We start from the raw sequence: 19,437 nt of genomic DNA, 5'->3' as shown, positions 1-19,437 counted from the left end.
AGATAACTGTCATGTCACACAACCTATGCAAATTCAACAGCAGCATAAAAGCAACTATACTTGTAAAATTATTAGAGCTCTTGAAGCAAGGGAAAAATACAGTAATTTGGCAACAGGACTGCTTCCTCTTGAGCAGGCTTGGAATAAGATGGTATTTATATCTGCAGGACCCAGATAGATCTAGTAACAGAAGCACACAGGGAATGCTCCAGCCTCACCTCTTTTTGCTTTAGCCTCCTTGCCACTACCTTAACAACAGAGGCATCACAGATATAAATTAAAGCCTTACTGGTAACCATAACTGCACAATTCTTATGTGTGTAGTGGACAATCCACCACGACACCTGTGAAGTGAAGTCTTCTGAACTCCCGCACACTGATGATACAATGCAAATAATGTAACCCATCAGGTTGATGACAATCTTGCATGTACCATATGACTTCGAAGACTCCATCACTTGGAAAAACATAATATGAGCTATACAATGGCACACAAATCTACAGCTCCAGTTAACTGTATCTTTATACACAAATGGTATAAGCTCCTTGTGCATCTGCATTTTGCACTAAACGCAGATTAGTCAAAAATGCTGGTCTTCAGCATCCTACTGCTGGTTGTGACAGGCATTTATTTTACAAAGCATAGTTCATTGCCCAGTACCACAGATCTATACAAGCTGTAAGTGTTTGCCCACATCCAACTTGTAGTATTGGAATTAATCACGTGTCGCTACAAAGCCTGAAATATATATGGATTCCTCTGTAAAGAGGTAGTATACATGGAACAAAACTTAAAAGCCTCTGGAACAGGTCCTACTGAAACTTCCCTGAGGTGATCAGGAAACTATAAACTACAGTGAGGCTTTAATCTCTATCACCCACCAGGTCTATGAATTAGCAATCAGTGAAGCTCTTCTAGGAAGACAGACACTGGCATCTATTTTGTTACAGAATGGCTGTAACAACACATTGAAGTTTGACTGGGGACAGGATAGGAATGAACCCAAATTACCTGCATCAGGCTTAGGAAGTTGGCTGGAGGTTCACAACTCAGTGAATATTTAGGAAAAGTAGCTAAAGCATAGATGAAATTCAAGTCATAATGTCAATGAAGATGTTGCAAAGATGTCTTTTGCAAAAAAAGTTATGATTTCAAGCAAGTTCTTGAATAAACTTCCAAAAAAGAAAAGACAAAACACAAATACGTATTTAGGTGAAACCCGATTAGTTTTTAAGGGTTTCGAGAATGTGTTCAACTTTTTGTTAGCTATCGATTTCTTCAGAGCTTTGTAGATTAGGAAAACTTTGGGATTTGTTATTACTCTTATTAATGCTATTTAAAGCAAACAAACAAACAAAAAATATCCAGTCTGAAACAGCCTGGTCATATGTGCAAGATAAAGAATGAAGGGCAAAAACTGCCAAAAACCAAACCAAAGCCACAAACAAAACACAATACTTTGAATGATTTAACAAACAACCTAATTGTCCTGATCATTCTAACCATCTCTAATATTTTTATGGAGAGTAGGGTGAGCAAACAACAAGAACATGCCAGTTGATTGGAAGACCAAAACTTCTAATTGAACTATTTATGCTAGCACCCTAGTTTCAGTGGTAGCAACCTACATATCAAGACAAACTTTTCTTTTTAACCTAACTGAATGTATAAGGAACTTGCTAGATTCACATTACCAGTGTTCCCCATTACCAGTGATATGCATGAGCAGCATGTTCAGAAATTACTCGAAAAGAGAACCCCCTTTTTCTTTCAGTAGTCCCTCAATGTTTGTAGCTGTACTTGATGACATCTTTAGACACTGAAACACCTTAAAATCAGCAAAGGTTTTGGTCTTAATCTTTCTGCATTTTAGATATCCACTTGCAGCTAAAATGCCATAATGACACTGTTGCTTTGACAAAGACTGTAATGCATTAACATGGAGTTAGTCTGTAACGAGGGTTTAATCAATTTACATTTTATTTTCTTTTTTAAATGAAGTGTTAAGGTGGCAGTGAAGGACCCTGGGTGGCTACAGTCACTAAATGTACCTGTCTAGATTTTAAATAATCTCCCTTTACAGAAATAACTACTTCTAGAGAATATTTCATTTTGCCATGAACAAGGCATCTGAAACAGGTCAGAACAGTCACATCCTAAAGTTTTCTCTTTCTCTGTAAAGATTTTAAAAGGAAGTTGACAAACAGCTAAAAGACAGGCACCTGTATCAGGGAAATCCCATGCCCAGTTCCCAGAAAGCCTCTAGGGTTGGTGTCATGTTTGCATGTAAATGCAAGAATCGCACCATTATCATTCCAGGGTTTGGTTGTTTAGTTTTGGATTTTTTTTTCAATAGGCATACAATCCATTTTAGTGCCATCGCAAACACTTCATATCCTGCTTTTCTCCCTAGACATGGAAAAAAATCTTGAACAAGTAAAGCATGAGAAGTATGTGCTGGGCACATTGCAAGAGAAGTTTTCTTCCCAGAAAAATAGGACTCCCTCCTCTTTTTCCTTCCCTGTTAACAGAGCAGTAGTAACCTTCAATTATTCCAGCACAAAAGCTATTTGGCAGTTTAGAGGACTGTATGTCTTGCAAAACAGAAATTCTGTTTCAATATACAAAATATTCTCTGGAATGAAAGAGGTTAAAACACGTGCTTATGTTAATGAAATTCCCAAAATGAATATTTACACAAGTGAAGATAAGTCTTCATACATGTTTAGCTTTGCAGCAGCCTGGGGGAAAAGAGATACATATTTGGTGCCAAACTGAAGACATTTCATTGTGTTTTTGTGGAAATCATCATCCATATTGCCCATCCTGACTGCTAATATAGGATCCACATATCTTGCAGGAAGAAAAAAGTCAAGGAGAGAAAATAAGTGACGTGACTGTGAAGGTAGTGAGGCACTGGAACAGGTTACCCGAAGAAGTGGTAAGTGCTCCATCCCTGGCAGCGTTCAAGGCCAGGCTGGACAGAGGCTTGGACAACACAGTCTACTGTGAGGCATCCCTGCCCCATGGCAGGGGGCTTTGGAGCTAGATTATCTTAAGGTCCTTTCCAACTCCAACCATTCTATGATTTAGGCTCCATAAAAAGAACAAGGTGCGGCAAGTTTCCTTTTCACTTCAATGGGACTGAAATTCATCATTACATTATTCTTGCATCTCACGTTCTTGAAGCTACCAGACCAGCTACATTTTCCTTGCTTAACCTAATTTTTCATCATCTCCTATAGAACAGTAGACCCATGAGCAACTCAGGGAAACCAAATGGTCACATTAAGCTCAGTCCTTGTGAATCCATAACCTTATTTTGTTTAACATAGTTGTGAAGGCCATGTACCACAGCCTCATAGTCCAGAGCATGGAAACCACTATCCTAGCCCTTCATTATAAATACCACAGTTATCAAATATAGCCAGTATTGAAGTTCACAATAGACCACAAAATTATACTTGCTGGAAAAGCCAGAGTGGCCCTCTATTTCACTCACACCTGGTTTTAATCAGTATATTTGCATGGAGTTTTGGCTACTTGAAGCCATGTACTGGAGATGACACTATACACAGCACACAGTCCTGGAACAGGGAACCATAGAAGCAGGAGCCCACTGCACTGGCACTATGCTCCCTGTCTACTTTTCCACACTGGCAGCTTTGTGCTAGAACACAGGGTATTTTTCTCCTCCCCTCATTCACACAGATAAAGAACAGGAATTCCATATTTAAAAGTCCAAGGAAAACATGTCAGTCAGCTATCAAGGACAGTATCATGCAATTTACTATAAAAAGCATCCAATTAACAAAGGAAATATTGTAGGTAGGGCAAAAATACTAAGCAGTAAGAAAGTGAAATAAGCCATGACTAAATAAGTCAACTCATTAAAATCTAATTATGTTTGCTGAAAATATATTTCAACATCACATTGTACCTTTATATTGCTACCACACAGACAGAGTCTTCAGGGAGTTACAGTCAGAAAAGGTGCATCTTAGTTCTTACAAAACGTGGGTGTAACATACATGGCAGCGGGGATGGTGTGGGGAAAGGAGGAGGAGATGGAAGGAGGGAGGCAAAGCTGCCAATGGTTTCTAAATAATCAGGCAAATACATGTTGCAGTCTCCACTACCGGCACAACTTTGGTGTTAAGCACCAAAAGATTCATCAGTTGCTGATGCAGAGGAAGCTCGAGATAAAGGTGATAGAAATGTTGAGGTTGCCTCAGTCCTGCAAGCACCTTCTCCTGGCTATTGACTATTTCAGAACTTTTAACCTGTCTTGCTTGCCATGGCACAGGTTCTTTCCCCACCTAATGTCCTGGTTGGCCTAGAGCTTTAGAGGCCACCTTAAGTCTTGTTGTGACTTGGTAACCAAAAATTCTTATATGTATTTTCACTCAAGTTAATCCATTGTTAATCCATTTTTTTTACTTGCCCAGGCCTTCGACGCTATGAAATGCTTGCATTCAGGAGAGGACAGCATTAGACGTATCAGTTGATCCTAACACTATTTAAAAAGTCAGAAGATTAACAGTGCTTTCTCCCTTATACATTTTGACATTTTCTAAGTAAATCTATGTAAAAATAAGTAGAAAGGAATTGAAACTACTTTGGGTAGTTTTCAAAGTTCATGTCGTTCTGTTGCACAAGCATCTGAAGTTTGACTGCTAATAACATACATCACTGAATGGACAGACTGTACTCATACAAGATTTTGTAAAACAAAACAATAAATTTCTCTTTCCCTTTCTAATAAAAATTCTAACAGTGGTACTTAAAATTGCAGATAACTTTTTGTACATATGATTGTGATGTTGATGTTGGCTCCAAACAATATATACCCATGTCATTATGGTTCACTAGAGCATGAGGATGGGGGCCAAATCACACCCTGCTTCATCGCCCTGCTGGTTCAAGGAGTTTTTCAAACCCCTATGGTTGGAAAAAAAATAGAAGGCAAATATAAAACCACCTACATAACAGACGGAAGATGCTTGTTTAGGAAGCAGATTATTTAGGACTATTATTTAGCAGATGATTTAGGAAGCAGACCTTCTATTCCTTTTAGTAAAATACAGATGTATGCACCTACTTTGCAGTTGATGTTAAAAAAAACAAAACAAAAAAACCACTATAATTTTGTACCTAATTTGACTATACTAAAAGAGAATACCATCCCAGGCAATTAAAATCATACTAATGTACAGGTAGGTTGAAATGACTGCAAGAAGTGCTAATTCAGCAAAACTCAGTTTTCTTTCCACTTACTTGGAAACAGGTATTATCTTAATTACCCATCATTAAAAAAAGGCAAAAAAAAAAGTAAAGCATGCCTTATGAATTTACTCCTAGTAATTTGAGTCTTAGATTTGAAATGCTGCCTTTAAATATTTAAAATGAAATATTATTCCAGATCTTGGTACTAGAGAATAAAAACATTTTTTCTTTAGAAAAACAACTTTGCCAAGTTATTTTGTCTCATTTGAATAGTATTAAAGTCATGCTTGCACATAGTTTTTCTTGGCATCCTTGTTATATTGCAGTAGTGTCCAAAATGTAATGACAATTTGCACATTTAAAAGATGGGGGTTTATTGTGCCTAATAAAACATATGAATCTGTAGATAAATCTGTAGACAGGGATTGAAATAACTACGCTTGAAAAAGCACTATTTGCAGTTTCAGCTGGTGATTGGTTACTTTCTCCTGAAATACCAGCAGACAAATCATTTCAATTATTTAATGCTGTACACAACATGGTACATCAAATCTGGAGGTAGAAGTACTTTGCTTGTAGAACAGGAGCAGCTTAGAAATAGCCGTGCACTTATAGGCTCCAATGTTCCTATGCTTAACCAGTAACTAACATGAAAAAAACCCTATTGGGCTGGAAAAGGCTCCTGGCAATAGTAAAGGAATAAATTTTTGCAGAAATGTTTTTAATCATCCACTCTCATTTAGAAGACCACAGTTAGTGATGACAGTTTAGAGTTAGTATAAAGGTATTCAGACAACTTGAACACATCAGCCCAAAAGTTTCATTCTCTCAAATCTTCTTTGGCTCGCACCTACCCTCCAAGGTACCTATATTTCTTGAAGGGGTTAAGGAGGTGGCTGAGACTCTTTCTGCAGAAAGGGAAAGATTTGCTTCTGGGCTTGCTCATAACTGCCCAAACCTTGGCAGAGCTGAACAAAGAGCATAGTCCCAAGCCCTGCCAGGATCTACAGAGGTGGTGATCCCTTTCCTTGCCAGGTTTTCTCAGCCTACAAAGTCATCTTCTTTCTTATCATTCTTATTTAAGTACTTTGGAGAAAAAACAACACCAATCCCCACTTTAAATCCTACCTATCTGGGAGAGAAGTCAGCCTTCTCCTCTACACGAGCAGCACCACTACTGAGGCACTGGCCAAGGAAGAAAACACGGGTTTTAAAGTCCTAGCTCTGCTGAAGGTGATAGAACATGAAAAGGACTAACAGGGTTACGGAGCTCTTTGGCATCTTTCTCCACAGACAGAACTTTGCTTTTGTGGAGAACTTCCCAGGTCAGCAGGAGCAAGAAAGAAAGAGATCATAAGCCATCTTACAGTCAATGTTAGATAATCAGGTCTAGAGAGTACAAATGTAACTGCATAACCTTAGAGCATTTATTCAGGATAGGGACAACTGGCCAATCACATTGAACATGCCATCAACTGAATGCCTAACTGAACAAAACCACATTGAAAACTTGGAATGCTCCACCACAGAAACTTTGCCACTCCATTGGTTAAACCATTTCTGCTGGAGATAATTAAGTAGGGTTCGAACCTTTCCATTAGAGAAGGGGCTTCAGCCTTAGTTTTTTTGGAACTTGAGCAAATATTCTAACCCCTAACTTGATTTTTACTTTCCTTTTAGGAAGTTACTATTCCAACAAGGTTTTCTTTCTGAGAAGCTTATGAGAGGTACACACTACTGATGAGATGGACACACTGCAGCCACATTTCTGTTCTTTTAAAACAAGCTGTCTTGGGAACAGGCCTGAATTTAAACACAGCTCAGTATCTCATTAAGTGTCTGATTAGCTGTACTTGCCAGATTATCACATTTAGTGACACTGGATCTATTAAGTCTGATGAAATCAAAAAGAAAACAAAAAGGAAGGCTGGAAAAGGAGTGCCAGAAAACAGTACCTGCCTCTGTCTTACAGTGTTTCTTTCTTAAGAGCAACCGGAGGTTGCTGCGCTTTTAAAATTGCCATTTCAAAACTTTCTGGATCTTGGCCACAGAACATTCTTTTCAAAATTGCCATGCACACAGATCACTCAGATATGGGATGCACAGGAACAAAACAAAACAAAAAAAAAAACAGAGAAATATTATATAGCTGCATTTTCTGACTTTTCATACAGGTCATGGATAGCCTGTGCATAACTCTAGCAACATTCTTTAGCCCTCAGACCCCACAAGACATAAAATCTAAAAAAAAAACCATTAAATAACCTCTTAATTTTCTCAAAGGTTACATAAATATATTAAAACATTTACAGTCTACTGTGTTTTTTTCCTAGCCTTCTACATATTTCAGATTTTCTTACTTTAAACAATAAATACTCTTACCCTTTGTGACAATGAAGATCACAGCTCAGCAATTTGCTTCTTTAAAACAAGGACACCTTACTGCCACAGGAACACAAAGGAAGAGAAAAATAAGAAGCTCACAACTATCTCTGCTACTGCAAGCACACTAAACTGTATGCTGAGGGCTCAGCTTGCAGTAATTGCATGAGCTGAAAGCACAACAGGTGATTGCAATTGTTATCAGCTGAAGAACAGCACCAAAACATAATTGCATCCAACTGCTGGATAACTACTTCAGAGCTCCAACCTGCCTCTGTCCAACTCTTTAAAAGTGCAGGCCTCCAAAACATATATTCCTGCAAAGTGAGGGGATAGAATAGCCTTGGGAGTGATTATCAACATTTTCTTTCTAGTTTAGTAAATTAATTACTATTATATCAGGTGGGCACCAATTCTGGCACCACCTTTGTTTCAAAATATTCCCGAACAAACAAAAACCAACAATGACATTGCCCCTGCAGTGATATGAATAATTTCATCAGAAACTAAGCCCTTCTGAGATTTGTCAGTGCCTGCAGGCACTCCCTGTCTGCATGCAACAGGTCAGCAGGACCTCCAGGAGCTCTGCAGAGCCCAGATCCCAGAGGAGCTGAAGAGGCTGGCTGCTTACATTCCCCATGCAAGGACAGCCCAGCCTAGAAACAGGCCCTAATCAGGCCCTAAGAAACACCTGGGGGAAACAGGCAGGTGTCGCAAATTCAGCCTTAGGTGCCACTGAAAGAGGATTTTTTTTTTTGCTTTCTGATAAATACTTCAAAAACCTTGAATCCTTTTAGGGTCTTCTCTGGAGTGGGCTACAGTTAGAAAACTTGGTGTTACTTAATTTGTTTTCTGATTAATAAGGGGAAATATGAACTGCAGGAAATAGATATACAAACCTCCTTACCTGTCAGAGATGTGATAAGATTTATCTGTGATGTTGGGGTTTTTTCCTACACAGGCAATGAATTATTTACATAAAAGTTACACTTTCTTATATCTTGCAATCCTAAAAATATGTAAGAAGCAAGTCTTAAAAATTGGGGAAAGGAATTCCTGCTCACCTTGCATGTTGCAAACAATTTATTTTAGCAAACAGTTTTTTTACTATATCTCCTCTCCATTTGTAGTTCACTTACATGTTCCGCATGTCTTTGGGTATGGCTACTAGGTATGCCTGTTTTAAGAGTTAAATGCAATCCTGAACTATTTATATATTGGAAAATCCCAATGCCAACCTACCAACTTCTCATGAAATTAGTATATTTATGGCTTAATATTCCAGTACTTAAAATAGACATAAGTTTGAGATCCATAAACTCTTATGCCATGCATTAACTAGTAATTGTAATGCAAATAGGTGGGGTTTCTCCTTAGAAGTGGTGGAATTAATACCTCTTAGTTTCATAGGTGCTAAGAATTGAAGAAGATGCATATTTTTGTGATACACTTTTGGCACTGATTGATGAGTCAATTTTCTGTTTTAAAAATATAGTTGCTGAAATATAGTTAAAATTACATTATTCTGCATCTTCCAGTTTTGGTAAATTAACTTGCTTTGTTATTCTTATGAAGCTGTAAAGTCATACAATTTTTCAAAAGTGAAAATCTGATACAGGAAAATTTCTGCTTCATAGGATGAAACAGTAAAACAAAGTAATAACACTAATTTTCAAGAAAAAGAAAAACAGTTTGTACAAACAGCAGTTGTAATAACTTAAGAAAGAACTGATGTAAGATGCAAAATTAGACCCCAGAACTGTTACTGCATCCTGTACTTTACATTGTTACTGTACGTTGCCAGAAAGAACAAGCAAATAATTTGTTTTGGATTTATTTGGTTTGGTTTGGTTTTTTTCTCACAATCGTTTCTACAATTTTAAGAACATGGGAATCTTTTAACTTTTACTTCAGGTTTTCAATTTTTAGATGTTATGTTACCAATGAACTTCTGTTTAGCACAAATAAATAGCAGGATTTAATTTGGATAACAGAATCTTGACCCTTTGTCAATTTCATCAATAAGCCAAACTGAACATAGAGAAAACCATGCACAAAACACAGTTACACATTTCTGAAAGCCTTCTTCTATAATCAAATGGAATAAGCCTTTCCAACAGAGTGCCTACTTTCAACAACAGTGGGAAAAAAACCCAGGGTCACTGAGCCAGTGGAAATTCCTTCACCTTTCCAACATGTCAGCAAACAAATTAAAAAAGACAGCTGAAAGCCTTCTGAAAACACAAAATATTGCAGAACCAAATAGAAGATGTGTGTAGCCTGCAATGCACAGCAATGGCAGTAACAACCTTTAGCAAGAAAAAATGCTGAGATCAACATGTGATCCAATGCTTAAGGAGTGTTATATGTTGATTAATTAAAAATTAATCCTACTAGTTGGAATCAGAGTGTAAAATGTGCCATCTATGAATAAGAAGTGGATCAACAGACAACATATGGCCACAGGTGGCTTTTATTGCATTCTTTGCTGTAAAAACAACATATTAGTATTATTTTGAGTACGTAAACCTTGCCAACCAGTATCCTTAGCAAAAAGAATGGAAACTTATTTTAAAAGCAATCTTAAAATCATGCTACTACCTCTCAGATTAATAATCACAGTTTGCTAAAAGACAGCATAAACAAATCAAGTCTATTCTTAGCTTTGTAATCTTTCATTTTTAAGTCGGTGTGATGTTTCAGTTTAATTTCAATCATCCAGACATTAAGAAGTCAGGTAAAAAAGTTTCATTGCAGTTGCTCTTGCTGATAGTGTTTGTCTGTGTTTTTTTGAATTGGATTTTATTTACCCTGGAAGGGAAAGCTTACACTTCTAAAACATGCACAGAAAGCTATGACCATCCTTGAAAGCCACATGTAAAGCTTAGAGGCCTCTGAAAACACCTAGCTGGTCTCCTGAAGTATTATAAATATTATTCATTGAAATATATATTAGTTCACCACATTCCTCGTAGCAGCCAGAAAAAAGGATGAAGCAGCAGATGGTATTTCTCCAGAGAGTAAAACTACTGGTGAAACAAATAAAGTTTGCTTTCAGCAGCAGCCAAACAAATCCTGCAGGTTAGAGTAGCAGAGGTAGAAACCTGGGCTGCTATGGTGGCTGGGGACACAGTATGTCATATGGACCTCCACATATTTGTTCTTGCCTATCCTCCAGCTCCCTGCTGCAGTCAGTGAGTGAGGTGAAAAGACCAGCAAACTCACTCTTGTTGGCTCCTGTCTCAGCACACACACAACACTGCTAATGTACAACATAATTGCTTCTGCAATGGCACACGCAGCAAGGACGGAGAGACCTCTTTGTCTGCATGGTTCAGATCATAGCCTAAAGCATGAAGTTCAGCTTCCCTTACACAGCCACATATTTCCTCTGCAAGATAACTTTGTATAAATGAGGACAAAGACATAAACAATGAAATATCCCTCCATGCAACCATGAAAAATTGGAACAAATTCTCCTAACAGGAAATCTGTTACCTGACATATCTTGCATTGCACCTGATTAAAATCAAGCAGTTTGGAGGCAGATTCTCAGCTGTGATATAGCTGTATTTTGCAATCCTGCATTGCTGCACTTCTGGCCAATGACTGCAGTCAAGGAGAATTTTACACAAAGCCTAAATCAGGGCAGTCCTCAAATTGGTTTATGGCTTGTGGAAGGCAGCCCAGTCTGCAGGGGACCACACAGCTGCAGAAATACAGGAAGTGAAAAAATAGCCCACTGTTAAAAACTTGTTGATTCTGAACGTACATGAGAGTAACTGCAAACTAGCTTAACCTGGAAATATCTATCTTCACTTATCCATTTGAAAAGTCAAGGAATTTAAGGCGTCTGGAAGTGAGAAAGAACGCCACTCTCTTCCCCCAGCATCTTGATAGCAAGTAGCTCTGATGATGGGAGTAATATTATTTCAAGCTTATGGTGGTGCATCTAAGAAAGCAATGGCTTCTGGCTTCCTGACCCTTTATATTTGCATTTCAGAAACTATTTTTGCACCATCTGTGATCCTGTTGCAATATCTACATGGGAATAAATATTACGTTCAGACTTTATCATAGATAAGACCACACATGGCAGAAGGCATGAAGAATGAGTTCCCTGGGGCCCTATTCCCAGATGTGGCTGAGTCTTGTCCTCTGATGGGTAACCAACTGATCAGCTGCTGCAAGGGCAGCTTCCCCAGTTCCTGCTCCCCGCAACTGGGGGCAGGGAGTCTCCCTACTGACAGAGGAGCTGACAGGGAGATTTTTATGGTCATCCTTCTGTAATACAGTAATATCTTTCCACATTCCCAGAAGAAAGATAAACTGGTTCTACAGCCACTTTGCACCAGACCAGAACAACACAATAAATCAGTAATGCTTTGTGAGGGCAGGGGATGTGAACTGTGGTGCCTGGTTCAGGTGTTTCTCAGTAGCTTTCAATACAATATGCAAAGAAAAGCCCTGTCTGAAGATGCATCTACAAAGCTAGCCAGTTCATTGCCCTTGGGAAGCAGGGACCTCTTGCATCACCCTTCTTCCCTTCAGAGTGCTTTGATTTTCGTAGTATGAAAAAAACACCAGACCTATCTATATTCAGGCACAGCTTTTGCATAGAAATCCCTGTATAGCAGGCAGCTTTCTGGCTTGTTTTTCATCACAAATCTCACAGAAGAGCAGCAGTTTCAAAGACTTTTACAAGGAAGCCTCAGGGCTTGTTTTTCAGTCTTCAATGGATATGTTTGGAGCATGGTATATGGAGGTTGAACCGCCTGACTCCCATTAACATTAACAGAGTCAGGAGGCTAAATGCCTACACACAATTCTGATGACATACCCCAGCGCACGGCAAGTAGCCTGCTGCCATTTTTAAGTCCTTTTGGATATGATGCTTCCCTCATCTGTATCAGGGTGGCAAGACAAAACAAAGAGGGACAGCCTAGTCTCGTTCAGCTGAGACATTGAGCAAAGTGCAGTAACTGGAGGGGTTTGCCTCGATTTATAACAGCATTATAAAAACTAATTAAGGAAAGCCATAGCAAACACAGACTGCTAGAAAGCTAATGGTTTAACATGAAAGAGTAGGCTAGCAGCTACAAGGGATTCAAGGTCAAAATTCTAGGATAGTTGGATTATACTTGCTCCTTGAAAAATACAGATATAGGAGGGACATTTCGCGGATTAAACATGAGGCTGTTGCACAACAGAAGCAAGTAGCTGATTAAAAATTGAACCTGTATTAAAAAAAATAAATAACTGAAATCCTTCATTCTCTGTTTATGAACACCTGCAGTTTATATCACACACATTTTCATTGGAAACAATCTGTTAAATCTGTAAAATTATTATAGTGTAGTCCCATAGTATGTCACACTGTGGCAGTACCTTTGATCTCAGCCCCTGGGAAACATTTTTTCATGTGGGCAGCAGCAGCAGCTGTAAATACAATGTTAATACTATTGGAGTATTAAATTTCCCTTTTATTTTGCTGGCTGAAGTCTGAGGGCTTATGCAGGACTATGCTTCCCATATAGCATGCTTTCAAGTTTCTGAAGTTTCAAGATTATCTAGTAAATGGACTGTCTTAGATACTTTTACAACGGTGTTACAAGTGAAAAATAAGGACCTCTCTGTTTCTTTCAAATCTGGAAAAATATACTTTGGTGATGAATCCTAATCTCTCCACATCTTGATCGTCCCCTCCGCTGTCTCACAGTTCCCAGCTTTTCTGCGTTAACCTGAGCAGAAACAACTTCTTGGCTAAATTACTCTGTTACAACCTACAGATTTCCTGTATGTTTGAGTTTTCCATATGTGTAGTCTTACTTTAACGAAAGAATAGTCTCTTTTGAAAGTGTTTTGAAAGCGGTGGTCATTTCATCACAACACTAAGATTCTAGATCGTGTGCTGACTTTGCTGTGCACAAAGAGCACAAAAATCTGCCCTTAGCTTGCCACCACACTATGTATACTATCAACCACCACACACCCATCCAAGCTATATTTGATGTCAGTGGTATGAAGATTTGATAATGCTCTGAACAGTGTAAAGAAAAACTTGAGCTATGGCTTATTCAGAGACCTAGAGTAACTCTTAACTCCTACTGCTTTATTCTGGTGTAGCTGCTTTGCAGAAATATCTTACTTGATCAAGTTTTACACTGGGAGAATTATAAAGATTAGGCACTTCTTTTATGTTCCGTGTACTGAGTGTACATCTTTAGTATCAATATTTATTAAAAAACATTTTAAAAAAGCAAAAATTACACACATTCTGTTAAGCCAAGATTTACCTTTATACACATATTAGTAATTCAAGTGCCTTTTGCCTTTCAAGAATACTTACATTTAAAATTCTTAAGTGATTCTACCAAACGGTGTGCAAACATTCTGGAATGTCCAAATTATCTTGATTTAGCCTCTGCTATTCACTGCTTTGCATTCTGATTGAGACACACAAGTTACAAGACCTGTTCTTCTTTGAATACGGTATACCCACTGCTGTCAAACATGTGTAATGACATCCATTTCTGCTCCTTTTCAAATACCACTGTAATAGCCTGTTGTGTGCAAAGCTTTTTAATACATATACTGAGTTTTGTGCCTTAGGGCAAATCTCATTTTATGTTCTTTGATATAGTCTGAGAAGGCAATGGCTGAAGCCTAAATTCAGGGTATAAATTCAGAAAAAAAGCATAAAGGACCTGTTAGAAGGAGAGTGGGAGGGAAAGTGAGGGGAGAGAGGCAAGCAAGCAAGTACACTTCCTACCAAGGAAGGTCCACCCCTTTCCTCTTCAACCTGTGAGTAAAATTATGCATCCAGTTGATATTTACAATAGCCAGGAGGCTAACGTTCACGAATTTTTTTGTTAATCAGTCATCAGGTAAAGCTTTTATATAACCACTAGCAAGGGATAGAAGTCCTCCCTCTCCTTTTCCCAGGCAAGAGCTCTAACTTAACTGCCTCGGGACACCAAAATAACATGACTATTTTGGCACAAATTCTGTGCATGCTTCTCATCACCTCTTCCCATTTACTTAGGAAATAAGTACATATTCCTTTAAAATGTGGAGCTATTTCACAGAGGAAAGCCATATTATAATAGCTTTTACGTGGAAGACTGGGGTCAAAGATGGGCATAACATCCTTCTGACAGGCAGAGATTGCAACCCAGGCTCCTTACAATGCCTACCTATATACCACTTGGAGGAATGTTTGAGGACTCCCATCACCTCCTGCTGCTGTACTTCATACACCGCCTGTACCATTAGTCATACTAAGAGCATGCCAGCTGGATAAAGCCCCTCAGGTGAAACAGACTGAGGAATTCCTTGCTTATGAATCCAAATTAGGCTTAAATATAAATTACAGCTGGGCCACTCCACACCAAGCTAGTTCTGGGATGCCCAGGAGAAAGGAATTTAAAGCTTTCAGGAAATACTGGGTTTTTTTTTTTACATGGAGGAACGGCTAAAAACAGCTGTAGGTTCAGACTGCACTTCCTCCAACCCAGCTCCAGCTAAGCCTGCTCCATTTGAGAAGCTGGACAGCCATACCGGCGTGGCAACATGCTGAGGGCTAGGAAAAATACACAACAACTAATGAACTCAGATGGCTCTACAGTTATGTGGCCACTTAGGGAAGTTATAAAGGCTACATGCAGTTCAGGACACAGATCCACAGATCCTTATAGCAAGTATTAGACACCTTTGATTTTTCAGATTTTTCCTCCCTTGATTTTCTTCAGATTATTTATGTGTTGGAAAATCGTATTAAAAGAAATCCAAAATTTCAGGGAGGAAAATTTCACATGACTTCAAATGACTCAAAGGATAAAAATTACACAGTCAAACTGTAAAACATTGTGGTGCGGAAAAGAGCAGCCTGTCAGAAGTGAGCAAAGAATGGAAAAGGAGAAATACATGCTTCTGCAATGAAGAGACAGTCTGAAGTCTAAACAGACCCAATCTAACGATATACAGGAGAAGGCCTGAAAATCTACTTCAGGTTCAGTGGAAGTATTTATGTGGACTTCACTGTGAGAATGGTCAATCCCAATATTTGGAAAGACTTTTTAAGAAGGCAAAATATAAGATCAGTAATGATGTTAAGAAAGAATAATGAAGTGATTCTCTACATTAAAAGATATGAACACACACATAAATGTGTGGTATGTAAATGGTAACTTGAGATTTTTCTTTTGACACAGTTCTTCAGCCACCAGTGAGAGATTTTGTTTAGGACTTTTCATATAAAGAAATTTTTACCTCAAACTGAGGATTTTTAAAATTGATATACCTGCATTTGTCATGTAATTTTGCATTCCTTCATTTTGACATAATCTGTGCCAGGTTTGCTGTCACAGTTGAAGTATTTTGTTAAGAAGGAAAAGCCATTTCAGATAGCAACTTATGTCACGTGAAAACACAGACAAGCTTTAGGAAGGAAACAGCGGTGCAAATGTAGACAGTACTCCTGAAAAAAAAGGAGAATAAGAGATGTGTTAAAGAAAGCATGGTCAATGTTCAGAAACCCCTCTCCTGTGGATTTCACTGTGGCTTGAAGCAGACAAACATTTAGGGTGACTGGAATCTGAGACTGATGAGCTGGGACCTCTGGTGAATGGGCAGCAGCACTTGTGCTTCTCAGTTGTTTGTGGAATGCTGCTGAACCTACATGACTCAGCTACGGAGGTATCGGCTCTTTTTTGAGGGGAGGGTAGGAAAGAGGGTATTTTCCAAGTTTCCAGTTACTTGCTCTAAAATAAGCACATTGCACAAGGGGCTCAGTATGAACATATGACACAGTGGCCCAAATTTGTCTGCACTGAGAAAAATGGCTCTTGGGCCACTCACTGCAGCCTGGCTCCAGGTCACAGTAGCAAGAGCCTTTAAAGGGTAGTGAAAAAAATTGTATAAGGATGGATATGCTTCCTAAAATCTAATAGAAACACATTTCTGTGCACCCTTGACTCAAAATCAGCTAGGGATACCAGCCATTAAGAAGGGAAGAAGGAGATATGTCTCTTTGTAACTTGGAAAACCCATCCTGCCTTTCATATCAAATATTCTAAGGCTCTCACCTCAAAAACTGCTCAGATTATCTCACAACCCAAAATTATGTTCCCTAACCCCTTCTGTTCTACATACCTATGCAGTTTCACAGACTACAATAGGAATAAAAGAAATAGATTTTAATAGACATTCTCAAAACAGCTACAATCAATGACAGGTTGATTCATTTTTTATGGGAGCTTTAAATTATGATAATGACATATTCCTTGAGTACAGTTTAGCTGTTTCTCACTCATTGCTATACTAGACAGAAAGAGAAGAAACACTATTCTATTTATTGTACAGAAATCAACAAACTGCATTTTATACTATATATAGAATTCAATATACAGACTATATATATAATTATATATTCTGGTCCAAAAAATCTAGAAGTAATCCTTCCTTTCCCACAGCATCTTCATTTGCAAGTTGGATCGTTACAGATAGATGGTGGGTTCGATGGATGGTCTAATAGATGTGTGAAAACCTGCCTGGGCCCTGAGGCCCAAAGGGTGGGTGGTTAATGGTGTGTGCACTACCTGGAGACCAGTTATGATTTTTTTTCAGGGGTTTAGCCTAGGACCTCTTTGTCTAATATCTTTTCCGGTGACCTGAAGGAGAGGTCAGAGTTCACCTTCATTGAACTTGCAGATGACACCTAGTTGGTGTCTTGGCCTCCATTCGGAAGCACCTCAGCAGGGTGGAGAGATGGGCTGATGGGAACCATGAAAGACAAAGCAAGGACAAATGCAAAGTTGAGCACCTTCAATGGATGAACCCCTTGCAGTGGTACAGGCCGGGGACTGGCTGCTGTGGAACAGCTCTGTAGAGAGTGGAGCATAAGCTAAAGATGAACATGCTCTGGCAATAATGAAGGGTAGCAGTGTTTGGAACTTTATCATCAGGAACATTCACGGTGGCAAGGGAGATATTTCCTTTACTTAGCACTTGTTAGACCTTATGTAGGACACTATGTCCAATTTTGGGCCTCTTGAACAGGAAGTGAAGACACTGATAAACTGGATGAAGGATTGCTAAATCAGTAGGGGGCTGGATCAGGTGTGCAAGTATCCTCTGAGGAGAGGCTGAGGCTTATTCAGCTGGAGGAAATGGTGTCAGGGGGAACCAACAGCAGGCCCCCAGTGACTATGATAAGTTTAGCAGCAAGACACAGCCGAAGCAGTCCATGGTAGGAAGGTGTGAGACAACAGACATAGAGTGAAACAGGGGAGGTCCCAGTGGAAATAGGAAAATGGTAGTCAAGCAGAGGAACAGGCTGCCAAAGAGGCTGCACAGTCTCCAGGCTTGGAGGCTTGCAAGACCCAACTGGATCAAGCCCTGAGCAACCTGGGCTGACCTCAGGACCGACTCTGCTTTGAGCAGCAGGTTGGACTAGAGACCTCCTAGGGCCATTTCCAACCTGAATTAATCTATGATTCATTATATGTTTTAAGACTTCTCCTGAAGTTTCCTGAGCACTACCTTCTTTTTTTCTTCTTCATCTTTCTTTTGCTTTAGCATGAAAATCTATTTATAAAAGTCCATTCCTCAAAATAACTAGTCTATTCTATATAAGTACTTTCACTATATATATTTAAATTCTGAATACTGGACCTTATTTTGAAGGCCTCTTCATAAAATACATAATGAAAGCTAGAGCAAGCCTTTTAAAATGAAATCTATATGAGCTATGTAGAAATGAGTTAATGCTTAAGGATATTCTGTCATATTTAAATGTAGGAAAGGATAATTACAAGTGCTACGAGCAGAAAACAGAGCCTCTTGGATACAGAAGTTAAGTCTCATTTAAGAAAAATAAAAGGAACTGCAAAAGCCTGGGTGACTTAAGTTTCCGTCTTTTGTAACCATGGCTACAATAAAGAATTACCAAAGGGGAGAAGTGGGTTGGTACAGTATTAAAGATTTGGCACACTAATCGGTATTCTCCTTTTACTACTCTGATAGCCACATAATCCAGATCCATTTCTTCTAAATCATTTAACTTGGAATACTTTTTAGCATTGTTTTGCAAGTAAATGCCAACTCTCTTACACATTTGTCTGTATTTTGTATAAAAAGACCTGTTTCAATTAACATATTTTTGAAGTCTAGACTTCACCATTTTTTGAACACTCCAGACAGCCATTTATTATCAGCTCTCTAGTGATGGTGTTTTCTTTCACACAAGTATATTATATAGTATCTTTCCTTTGATACATAACTATTTGTGTGGTGCCTCTACACTTTCGGACACACAGAACTCTGGATTTGTACATAAGCTTTCTCTATCCAAAAAATAACCTTTTTAAACTGAAACACTTCCAGTTTTTATACTGTTTTAATGACATATTTTTATTGGATTTTTCAAAAATTATAAAAATATCTTTAAAGCCAAGCTGTCAATTGTGTGCTTGAAAACTGGTACTGCATTTTTTTATCTGAACAAGTATGTTCCTGTCTTCTTCGTGACCTAAGTTTACAAGATGTACATACAGAGACGAAAACAAAAGCACACAAATCTGTTTACAAACAAAAACCAAAGAGAGAAAGAAATCAGGTACTTTTCGTGAGCAGAGTTATATATTGAAATGTCACACAGTTAGTGAAAAAGAACACTAATGGAAAAATAAAGAGGTGAGTTATTTCTATGTGTTAGGCACTGAGCTCAGGCTCAGATTTTGATTCATTCTTGGCTGTGGGCAGACTTGATAAGGGGTGAGCTACCTAATCTCCTTTCTGCCTGAGGCAGTAGTTCCTAGAGCTGATCT

General features: G+C 38.6%; 1 long non-coding RNA gene across 1 annotated transcript in view; it reads right to left on the bottom strand.

Annotated features, from left to right (window-relative positions):
- The window catches only part of LOC133275396 (uncharacterized), a 44,470-nt gene extending 36,690 nt beyond the window's left edge, over nt 1–7,780 (bottom strand). The window contains exon 1 of the long non-coding RNA XR_009745493.1: nt 7,610–7,780. This is a non-coding gene — a long non-coding RNA (uncharacterized LOC133275396). The remainder of the gene's footprint in view (nt 1–7,609) is intronic.
- Nucleotides 7,781–19,437: the final 11,657 nt, after the last annotated feature.

Source organism: Pezoporus flaviventris, unplaced genomic scaffold, assembly GCF_033815535.1.
Source record: "Pezoporus flaviventris isolate CSIRO_AGI_PZ_B2104156 unplaced genomic scaffold, CSIRO_AGI_Pfla_v1 ptg000002l, whole genome shotgun sequence".
Classification (NCBI taxonomy): Eukaryota; Metazoa; Chordata; class Aves; order Psittaciformes; family Psittacidae; genus Pezoporus; species Pezoporus flaviventris.
Note: the sequence above shows the minus strand (reverse complement) of the source record. Positions and strands in the feature narration are given on the sequence as shown.